The sequence below is a fragment of the Procambarus clarkii genome, chromosome 52, assembly GCF_040958095.1.
Source record: "Procambarus clarkii isolate CNS0578487 chromosome 52, FALCON_Pclarkii_2.0, whole genome shotgun sequence".
Lineage (NCBI taxonomy): Eukaryota > Metazoa > Arthropoda > Malacostraca > Decapoda > Cambaridae > Procambarus > Procambarus clarkii.
The window spans coordinates 25703128-25715627 of NC_091201.1; the positions used below are offsets into that span (position 1 = coordinate 25703128).

The 12500-nt window shown below is 43.1% G+C and overlaps 1 protein-coding gene across 5 annotated transcripts in view; it reads right to left on the minus strand.

Annotated features, from left to right (window-relative positions):
* LOC123763628 (uncharacterized) overlaps window positions 1-12500 on the minus strand; it is a 149696-nt gene that overhangs the window by 110404 nt on the left and 26792 nt on the right. For 2 of the 5 annotated variants that reach the window (XR_011222719.1, XR_011222718.1), the window contains exon 2: window positions 6274-6328. The exons of the other annotated variants lie outside the window; for them this stretch is intronic. The gene's annotated coding sequence lies outside the window, so the exon portion shown is untranslated. The remainder of the gene's footprint in view (window positions 1-6273; window positions 6329-12500) is intronic. 5 annotated transcript variants of the gene reach the window in all.

The following is a 12500-nucleotide window of genomic DNA, read 5'->3' on the forward strand; positions in this document are numbered from 1 at the left end:
TGCAGGCTCTGGGGGGGTGGGGGGGGGGTATTTCAATCGTGCTCTTGAGTGTTCTTGTTGCTGTTTTTTTTTTTGCAAGGTGAGGGCATGGTGCATGACCTGCATTTTCTTATCGTAATCTGGATCTCCGTCGTGGCGTAAGGTAAAGATTTATCACATGTATGGGACAGTTGTAAGGATATCTTAATTTGTTTTTTCTTGAGTCGTTCCTTCTCTCTATTCTTTTTCCTGTCCCTTTTCCTCATTCTTCATATATCACCCGTTATCGTCTTAATATTTTTATCTTTTTCTCTCTGATATCCATGACGCTAATTAATACGTTAATTTTGTAAACAAAAGTCGATAAAAATTTTGATAACTGTATTTGGGGTTAAGTAGACCTCGTGACATTAAATGATTGTATTATTAAAATACAATAAAATGTTCAAATTAAGATTGTATTAATAAGGTGTGCGTTAATTAACATTGTCTAACTAATGGATGGCATAATTTGCATCAAATTCCAAATAATAAGCAAATAACGGAATTATGTTATAGATGATACAATTAAAAACAAAATTGCATAATATGATGAGTTAATGCTTAAAACAGAAAAGGCAAATCCATAGCTATGATAAATCTCTAGATTGATTGATCTATTGATTGATTGATTGATCATGCTTTATTCATAAACGATTCATGGTACTCATTGGAGTTGTGACCGGACTTAACAGGTGGATGAACAGCCGTAAGACTTTCAGATATGAGGGATGTCTTCACTCATCGCCTGAATATTGTTGTGCGACTCCCGTAGACTTTATTAGTATTAAGACCAAACCCTTTTTTAAGCGGTCTGCACTGGCAGACTCCGGATGCATGTTGATATCCTCAAAATGCATCCGGAGTCTGCCAGTGCAGACCGCTTATCACATGCCTCTGTATGACTAACCATCCTGTGTGATGGGGATTTTATAGCATCACCTAGTTAGCTTTTTTGACACACGGTACTCCACTTCATATAGTTTAGGGTAGCTGCACTAATGCAGATGTACCTCATAACTTAATAAAAAAAAAAAAAAAAAAAAATTTTTTTTAACTCATTTAGGTACATTTGCATTTGAGAAGCTGCCCTAGGCTATATGAAGGGGAGTACAATGAGTGTTAAGAACTAGCTACGTGATGCCAACTCCCCAAGCAAGTCCCCATCTTGTGGGATGGGTTCATACAGGTCCCCATTACAGGATGGGGCCCCTGTATGCAGGATGGAATGGGAGTCGTGCATACAGGGTCATATGTTCAGTAGCCTGCATTGGCACATTCTGGGTGCAATATAAGGATATCTTCAAGAACACGAGAGTGTGAATAAAGTAATTGCAAAGCTCCAGGAACCTCATGCCAACTGGTCTGAAAGGTCTAATAACTGGGCATTCGGTGATGTAGTGTGGGAGATCGTGCCGCAGTTCCTGCTCACAGAGTTTGCACCTGGAGTGCTCAGGATTGGGAGATTCGTCACCTGTAGCCACCTGCCACAGGTAACGGTAGCCACCTGCCACAGGTAACGGTAGCCACCTGCCATAGGTAACTGTAGCCACCTGCCACAGGTAACGGTAGCCACCTGACACAGGTAATGGTAGCCACCTGCCACAGGTAACGGTAGCCACATGCTACAGGTAACGGTAGCCACCTGCCACAGATAACGGTAGCTACCTGCTACAGGTAACGGTAGCCATCTGCCACAGGTAACGGTAGCCACCTGCCACAGGTAATGGTAGCCACCTGCCATCAGGTAACGGTAGCCACCTGCCACAGGTAACGGTAGCCACCTGCCACAGTTAACGGTAGCCACCTGCCACAGGTAACGGTAGCCTGATCCTGGGAACCACTGTGTCGCACAGCCTGGTGGATGTTCTGTGCTACCCATCTTGAGGTTATCTTGAGATGATTTCGGGGCTTAACGTCCCCGCGGCCCGGTCCTCGACCAGGCCTCCTTTTTTGTTACACACCCACAGAAAGCCGCCCGTAACAGCTGTCTAACTCCCAGGTACCTATTTACTGCTAGGTAGCAGAGGCATCAGGGAGACAGAAACATTTTGCCCATTTATCTCCGCCTCCACCGGGAATCGAACCCGGAACCTCAGGACTACGAATCCGAAGCGCTGTCCACCCAGCTGTCAGGCGCCCTTAAACATAGGTTTCGGATCTTAACAAATCATAGCTTTTAATTCTGGTTCTTTCAGGCCATTGGGGGTCAGTTATTTCTCTCCATATGCTGTCGATAAGTCACAATAACGTGGTTAAAGTAAGTTGACCAGACCATACACTAGAAGGTGAAGGGACGACGACGTTTCGGTCCGTCCTGGACCATTCTGAAGTCGATTGAGAATGGTCCAGGACGGACCGAAACGTCGTCGTCCCTTCACCTTCTAGTGTGTGGTCTGGTCAACTTATTTCTCTCCTATTAGACCTGACTGCTTGCAACAATATAGCCTTAAGAACAGAGATGGAGGATACTTAGGTCTAATTCAGATACGTCCGTGTTATACCCTTGATTACATTATTATCATATAGTCTAGTAAAGCTACACAAATGCATATGTCCCTAAATATGTTAATAAAGAAAAATATATATTATTAAATACCCAAATCCTACCGAGGCATGAGGTACCTGGTGCTTTGCCTTTAGTTTATTGACTCTCGTGTTCGTGATGTTAGTCACATAATGCATGCGCAACGCTTGCCAGTACAAGCTACTGATCCCGTGGCCTTGCATGACTAACCTTCCTGTAAGGCGAGAATCGTTTAGCTTCCCGGAGCTAGTTCTTGACACACTACGTAATCCTCCAAGTAGACTTGGGTAGCGGTATGTACCTCAATGCGTCTATAAAAAAAACACATACAGACACAGACACACACACACACACACACACACCCACACACACACACACACACACACACACACACACACACACACACACACACACTATCAGCCTTGTCACTTAACACAGGTTGTAAGGCCCCCTTGAACAACTATCCCTCCTGTGGTACCAAAGAATATCCACCGAAGTGGATCACAGAACACCGGAGCAACAGGACAGACTAATGAACAAATTCACAAGGGCCGTAGATTCGAACCTACGTACGAGAGGATCCCAGACGTGCCTTAATCGACCGTCCCTTGTGGATTTGTTCATTTGATGCATCAAGCTATTGTGATTTCTGTGTGTAAGGACAGACTACACTGCCCCCCTGAGGTGTGTAATTACCTAAGTGTAATTACCTAAGTGTAGTTACAGGATGAGAGCTACGCTCGTGGTGTCCCGTCTTCCCAGCACTCTTTGTCATATATGTGTGCATAGTTCAGGGTGCTCAGGTCGGCACTTTTCGATGCGTTGGTGCCTAGAATAATAGCTAACATACCTTCAAATCCTTCCTATCAGAAGAATTAAATGTAGTATCATTTCCTCGGAAAACTAATGTGTTCTAACAATTTTAACAACTAAACTTTCTGATTTTAAAGTCAATAATGAACCCATCGAAACTGGTGGTAGTACTGCATATAAGTATTACCGCAATACTTATACAATATTGCATATTGAATTACTGCAAATACAGCAAATATAAGACTTAGATATATTTACTTCAGTCTAAATTGGCAAAATTACAAACAGCTTCAAGAAATCAGGTCTGGCAGGAGAGAGAGATCACAAATAACGGCAAAAAAAAAACACATGTTATTAGGAATCAAGATCCGAGAAACCATCTTGAGAGACTGAGACGTTATGGGAACCTTGAGTTATCTTCAGACCTACACTCTGTATCCCCTTGTAACAGCACCGAGTCTCTCTACGCACTCCCATACCTCAAGCAAACGTACTTGAGGTATGGGAGGCAAGACTGAGTACTTCAGTAATGGTTGAAGAAGAGGTCGAGGAGAAGAAAGATAGAAAGAGATGAGAGAAGTAGAGAGAGACGGGGAGGACTTAGAAAAGCAAGGAAGGTAAGGGGTGATTGCTTGATGTGGGTTCTTTGTGAAGGAGAAAGGCAGGAAGGTACGGAGGATGGAAGAGGTAGCATAAAGGGTAGATAGAAAGAAAGGAAGGTAGGGAAGGGGTACTGGGTTTGAATGGGGGCTGGGTATGGTCCCGACCATTTGTGCCAGCATGCAAATGACCGAACCGTGAGGAAGGGTGAAGGGTCCCAAACATCAGGTCTCAGAGATGAGAATAATGAGGCAGGCTATGGTAAGGTGAAGTGTGCGTGAGAGCGGCCGAGACACACACACACACACACACACACACACACACACACACACACACACACACACACACACACACACACACACACACACACACACACACACACACAAACATTCGATCATTCTGTCACTCAATTCAACATATAGATGGCAACAACAAACTTGGTATCTGCAATCGTTTCACCTATTTCCCCTCAAACTTGGCCCTAAACCCCCCACCCCCACCCTACACCCCCTCTCCATCTCCCTCCTCTTTCCTCTTTCCTCTCTCTCTCTCTCTCTCTCTCTCTCTCTCTCTCTCTCTCTCTCTCTCTCTCTCTCTCTCTCTCTCTCTCTCTCTCTCTCTCTCTCTCTCTCTCTCTCTCTCTCTCTCTCTCTCGCTCAGCCCTCTTTCTTAGTCTTCTCACCCGATTCTACCCCTACCCTCACAGCTGATCAACCACGCTGTGGTTCATATGTCAGGCTGCGAGCAGCCGCGTCCAACACCCTGATTGACCAGACGACCAACCGAGAAGCCTTGTCGGAGACCGGGCCAAGGGGCTGTTGATCCCCGGAAGCTACACAAGGTAGCCCTCAAGTTTATCCGTTTCCCCCAGGACGAGTAACACTTATAATACACCTCTTTCTCCTCATCCTTCTCTACTTCTCTTCATATTCTCTCTATTCCCCCATTTCTCATCTACAACTCTTCGTCCTCTCATCTCCACCTCCTCCTCCTCCTCCCCCACCCAATCTCTCTCATCTGTAGTAATGCTGGAGACATCAAGCCACAAGGGAGATGTTTCTCATCCACCCGTGGCCCTTAACAGCCAGTTAATCGTCCCGTTTTGCCTTTCTATTAGAGACTTTCGGCGCCGTGGGGAAAGGGAGGGGTACGTGCTGCATGGGTAACAGCTTCTCCTCCATATCAACCTACCCTGGCTTTGCTCCCTTGGAGAGGTAACTCCTGACCGACAACCAGGGGTACATAGTCCCCTGAGACTGATGGATGCCTACTACTACTGCCCTCCTGAGGAAGGAAGAAGTACTGCATGAAGGGAAGACGAAGATAAGGTTAAGAACAAGCTTGAGGAGGACCGTATAGGGCGACCCCCTGAAAAGATAAAAAGGGTGAACTTATGGACAGGTAAAGGGACGGGAGAACATATAGGAGGACAGGGTATGGACAGAAGGTCAACAGGGTATAGTGTATATGGGAGCGTAGGACGAGACTGGTCGAAGGGAGGGAATAGGGGTGATGGGTAGCGGTGGTAGGCAGGGGTATGGACTATCCTGGAGGGTAGGGAAGTTGGGCAGAGAGATAGGGAAGATAAAAAGGGAGGGGAGGGTACAGGAAAGACTATAGGCAGGTAGGGAGTACAAGGAAGACGAATAGCAGCAAGGAAGGGGAATAGGGAGGGAGGATAGAGAGGGACGAAGGGATGGGAGGGACGGAAGAAGGGAAGGGAGTGAAGGGTAGCGGTGAGGGAGGCGGTGGGCCAGCCCCTGCCAGCGAGGGATACAGGTTACCTTGAGGTGTTTCCGGGGCTTAGCGTCCCCGCGGCCCGGTCGTCGACCAGGGGTGGTCACAGACGCAGGGCGGCGGACGGAGGCTGTGCATCAGGGCATAGTGGGAGATGGAGGCCGGGGTAGGGGGGGCAGGCGGGCAGGCGGGCATATGGTACCATCACTATCATCATCTCCATCATCACCATCATCATATTCATCATCATCAACACAGCATCTGCATCTCGACACATGCATGCCCACTTTCCGTCCAAACATCTACACGTTCCGTCCAGACAGCTATACGTCCCGTCCGGAAACATCTACACGTCCGGTCCCAACAGCTACACGTTCCGTCCGAACATCTACACGTCCCGTCCGAACATCTACACGTCCCGTCCGAACATCTACACGTCCCGTCCGAACATCAACGCGTTCCGTCCGAACATCTACACGTCCCGTCCGAACATCTACACATTCCATACGAACATCTATACGTCCCGTCCGGACATCTACCCCACCTGCTCACACAGGTACAAGTGCCGCCTAACTCACCTCGAACTCAGTGTAGTCGTCTTCAAGCTTCGGGAAACATGTCTGTTAGCATCGTCTGGAAAGGGAATTTATATTTTTTAACATTAAAATTAATGTTAGTAGCATTAGTAAGAAAAATATAACTATTATTGATATAATTACACAGAGAAATCACAGTATTTTCTCATTGATATTATTATTATTTTCTTAGTACTAAGATAATTATAAATATTTTATCATGCAGTGAGACTCTTTTTAGCTAATTTTTGACAAGTTTCATGGCAGGAAGGAATTGCCACTAAGGAGAAGAGTACCAAGTAACACGGACTCACAGAGACCCCCTGCCTCATAAAATCAAAGAGGCGGGACCAAAGAGCCAAAGCTCAACCACCGCAAGCACAACTAGACGGGTGCAACTAGATGAGTACACACACACACACACACACACACACACACACACACACACACACACACATACACACACACACACACACACACACATACACACACACACACACACACACACACACATACACATACATCATTGCTACAGAGTAAACCTTTTAATTATGGTAAAAAAATCGTTGTAAACCAATATACTTACATGATAAAATCAATGGAAGCTTTAAAAGCCTTCCCATGTCTCTGAATTAACGGAGCGAAGCATGATTGAGTATAGTAGCGCAGTGCTATAGAAGTTACATATTATGATGGATCAGTCTTAAGAACAAGAAAGGTGTGTGTGTGTGTGTGTGTGTGTGTGTGTGTGTGTGTGTGTGTGTGTGTGTGTGTGTGTGTGTGTGTGTGTGTGTGTGTGTGTGTTTTCTCAGTTTTTTACTTCTCTCTTATGCAAAACTCCTCTCATTTATGGTATCTAGGCTTATTTCTACATCATTCTTTAGTGGGCTGACAGCTGAGTTGGCTGCGCTTCGTATTCGTAGTCCTGAGGTTCCAGGTTCGATCCCCGGTGGAGGCGGAAACAAATGAGCAGAGTTTCTTTTGCCCTGATGCTCCCCTGTTCACCTAGCAGTAAATAGGTACCTGGGAGTTTGACAGCTGCTACGGGGCTGCTTCCTGGGGGATGTGTAACAAAAAGGAGGCCTGGTCGAGGACCGGGCCGCGGGGATGCTAAGTCCCGAAATCATGTCAAGATGACCTCAAGATGACCTCGTCCCTAAGCACCCACCTTGTCATACTTCTCTTCTCCATGCTGTGTCCTCAGTCCTCACATAATCATTACTTGAAACTGCTAAAATCGAACCGAGATATTGAGATGTGAGACATTGAGTAAGATGTTACTAGCAGTGAAGTGCTGCTTCTTAGGTCAATAGATCATGCATCATACTTGTAGACAGTAGTCTAAACTAAACGAATCATTGCAGTGTCATCATACAGCTAAGACATGTGTGTACTGAATCTCATCATTCTCGTCCTCCTTAAACCAAGATTAGGGAGTGTGTTTGCCTTCCTTTTGATGACAAATCTGTCATAGCGAGCACTCCAAGCAAGCAAGCAAGCACACAGAACAGACACCTGTCTGTTTTCGTGTGCATGCTGGTTTCCACACACACACAATACCAAAGAGACAGGTGACAAAGAGAGACGGAGAATGATCGGAGATGAATCCCCTATCTAACGCAGCTGTCAGCGAATCACCTGTCAGCGAATCTCTCTGGTGCAGCACCTGCAGATCATGAATTCTACCGTGTCTCCTACCTGGAGTGGAGCTCCACCTCTCCCATCAGCCTCCTTCCTCTTTAATTGCGACAACCTCCGACCCAAATTGACAGCCCCAATGCGTCAGAATGATGTGAAGACTGTGGCTCCTGTTGGCGTTTCTTGAGACTAATGTGTATGTGTGTGTGGCTTTCTCAGCTGCTGTCATGTCTGCCTTCCATGTCTTGTTTCTCCTTCAGCATCTCTTGGAGGCTTTCGCTGGCTAGATGTAGGCTTTTTGCAAGGCTTTTGCATGGCTTAGGGCGGGCGTCGCATGTCTGAGTGGTTTCGGTGAGCCTTACGGGCGGTCAAATGCTCGTCTCCCGAGGCGCTAAACAGACGTACAACTTGTCTGCATCTGTTGATGGGTTGATTGATGATGACAGGTGACTCGCGACCGGCACTAGGGAAGGATTCGTACTCGTTGACGGTCAATTACGTGATGTATGATTGATGGATGGCTAACTGGTGATTGGCGGTGAGGGTGGTAGTGGTAAGTGGTTAACGCAATGTTCGTTGGTGGAGGGATTATTGATAGTGGTTGTGGTGGTTGTAGCAGTGATGGTAGTGATGGTGAAGGAGCAGGTGATTGTGATACTGATAGTGGAAGCTCATTTGGGTGAAGTCAAGATAGATTTTGAGGTGAGATTGAATGTGACAACTGGATACACAACTGGTGGATCAATCACCATCATCACCATTCAGTGCTTGAATGGTGATGGTGATTGATTTTGGGGTTGTTTTTTGCCGATTGTGGTTGCTACATTAGCTGTTGGTGATGCAGGGATTGTGGTAATAGTTTGTGTGGTGATTGTGTGGATTGTGGCATTAATGGTGGTGGTAGCATTAGTGGTGGTTCTTAAAAAGGTGGTGATGATAATAGATAAGATAGATAGATAGATAAGTGGATGTGATAGATATATATAGGAAATGTACTCTGGATATGTACTTGAATATACACGTACGAATGCAAAGTACAATCAGTCTTTCCCCCTCACACTAAAACACTCTCATACACAAACACACGCCTGCGAGGGTGCGTACATACATACATACACACCCACATCTACTCATTCCCACCCTCCCCGCCCCCCTACACACACACACACACACACACACACATTCCTAAATGGCTCCGCCAACTATTCTTCTCACCCACACAAATTCAAGTAATATTCTTTCCCTATCAACACCCCGCCGCTGAAACCCTTAACACCATCATCTCTTCATTCACGACGAAGTCAAACACATTACCCGAGTCGCCAAACACCGGCCCTGCCCTCCACTATCAAAACACACACACAAAAAACGCACAACACAGGAAAATACGCTAAAAAATAAGGTAAGAAAAAAATTCTACCTGCTCTGAGGTAAGAGACAGAGGGTGGGGGGGGAGTGTTAGGGAGGATACAATTCTTCGTTCCCTCGTGGGTAGGGAGGCTCTCTTACCCTCTCATGGGTAAGGCGCAGAGAAGGGTAAAGAAAGGGTAAATTTGTGTTTACAAGTCTCTGAAGATCTCGTCAGTACTGGTTAATGGTCAATTTGCCCATTGAAGTACTGGTTAATGGGTACCTGCTTGATACCTGCTTAATGGGGTTCTGGGAGTTCTTCTACTCTCCAAGCCCGGCCCGAGACCATGCTCGACTTGTGAGAGTTTGGTCCACCAGGCTGCTTGGAGCAACCCGCAGGCCCACATACCCATCACAGCCCGGTTGATCCGGCACTCCTTGAAGAAAACAATCTAGATTTCTCTTGAAGATATCCACGGTTGTTCCGGCAATATTTCTGATGCTCGCTGGCAGGACGTTGAACAACCGCGGATCTCTGATGTTTATACAGTGTTCTCTGATTGTGCCTATGGAACCTCTGCTCCTCACTGGTTCTATTCTGCATTTTCTACCATATCGTTCACTCCAGTACGGTAAATGAGCTTCTATTTACACCAACGTATGTACAAGAATTAGGCCTTCCAATAGACCTAGTTTGCCTAAAGGAATTCTTCCAAATTTCATTAGCAATTGAGAAACGATCATTATTCTCTCTCAGATTATTCAGGAATGCAAATTATATGGCAATTCTCTTCTGTCTCTTCCTCTTAACATTTTTTTTCTTCCTCTAAAGATTTTCAACGTAATTTAACAATTCTCTTAACAACAAGCGCTCTAGAGCATTGTTTATTTACTGCGTATATCATGTAATTACTTAACAACAGCGTATATCGTATAATTGCTTAACAAGAGCCTATATCATGTAATTACTTGACACATATATCAATTCAGATATACAAAGTAATTGTGTAATGGGGTAATGGGCTGTTTAGCAATTTCCCATTCAAAATAGGGGTTAATGAGAAGATGTATGTAGTCATTTATTGTTTCATGTTTATTTTGATGCATCTTTGAAATTCATTGAGAGAAAAGCTTGCAAAAAAAAAGGCTAATTTTTGGCCTATACTGATATCACATTTAATTCATAAAAGCCAAATTATCATACGGAAACACTTATATGTAGTATTGATTAAATACAGAGCTAAATATAGCCATTTCATCATACTAATATCATGTAGTTTCTTTTAAAGCATTAGACTCATATTTTGATTTAAAATTACAACAAGCCTGATGAATCATGACCAACATCTTAGTTGTAGCATAGACTCAGTGAAGCCATATGTCTGATACCATCAGAGATCTCTAAGTCGTTTTCAGTTCAATTTGATCGTCTTGAGATATGGTCCAGAGCCCTATTATTTTGCCTATCGTAAAATACAGTAGTGACTTGCTTGCTGCCTGGTCTGATTTCCACGTCTATAATTGGATAAATGTATTCACAAATGAATGATTTTGACTGAAGAAAATCACTAATTCAGCATTAAGCATAAGCTTAATTCTCTGGAGTATGCTTATCATTGACCACTTATTTTTAAAATGAACGATAATAAATAATAGCGATACAACTCAACATAAGAGAAAATAGCAAATAGTCAGGATAATAGATACTCATAGATGGGGTAACTTTTATTATTAAACATTGTGAGAGTAAATTGTGGCCTATTGCGTTTTTTATGTGGCCAAATAAGCTTAGCCACAAAAACTCGCGGTCAAGGGCCAAAATCCTGTTAAACTCAGGGTTCCTATGCAGATTAGCAGTGTGGTCAAAGTGCGTCTCATTCAGACTAGCGAATCTGATGATGATGAGTAAATGAGTGTGTGTTGTGCAACGTCTTAATAAGAATAACTTACCAACTTAGCTTATCTATGTAAATTTAATATCTCATGATATTTACGTAAAGTCAATACCTCGTGTCGTCTATGTAAAGTCGCTATGTCATGTCATATACGTAAAGTCAGGATCTCATGTCATCTATGTAAAAGTCAATATTTCTTTTACCTCATAAGAAACTGAACCTTTTCAAGGTTAACATTCAAACCAGTTAAAATTATACACTGCTCTTCATTTATGAATAAAGATATGAGTATGCCTATGTAATACCTCTCTCCCTAATGGGTAGGTAGAAACCATTCATACTAACATTGATAAATACCTCCTATTGCATCTCTATTGATAATGGATAAAAAAAAGAATATCTCCTTATTCTAAAGAGGATAAAAAACACATCTTCACTTCCAAATGGGCAAGAAAATCTCCTCTCTTCATAATTGGTAGGAAACCATTATCCAATCTTCACAGGTAATTACTAATAGTTCACTCCCGGTTGGAAAGTTTTTTTTATCTTTTTAATGGGTAGGAAATCATTTCCATGTCTATTTCAGGTAAACTAAAAAATGAAAAAAACTTAGAATTAGGGAGCCATGGTCTTTTCCTCAGGAGCGAAACAAACACACACACATACATATATTTATATATATATATATATATATATATATATATATATATATGTCGTACCTAGTAGCCAGAACTCACTTCTCAGCCTACTATGCAAGGCCCGATTTGCCTAATAAGCCAAGTTTTCATGAATTAATGTTTTTTCGTCTACCTAACCTACCTAACCTTACCTAACCTAACTTTTTTTGGCTACCTAACCTAACCTTACCTAGATATATAGGTTAGGTTAGGTTAGGTAGGGTTGGTTAGGTTCGGTCATATATCAACGTTAATTTTAACTCCAATAAAAAAAAATTGACCTCATACCTAGTGAAAAGGGTAGCTTTATCATTTCATAAGAAAAAAATTATAGTAAATAAATTAATTCAGGAAAACTTGGCTTATTAGGCAAATCGGGCCTTGAATAGTAGGCTGAGAAGTGAGTTCTGGCTACTAGGTACGACATATATATATATATATATATATATATATATATATATATTTATTTATTTATTTATTTATATATATATATATATATATATATATATATATATATATATATATATATATATATATATATATTTATATATATATATATATATATATATATATATATATATATATATATATATATATAGTGATTATATATATACCGCGGCGGTCATGGTACTGTCTACATATAGGGGTGATCCTGGACGTCATAGGTTCG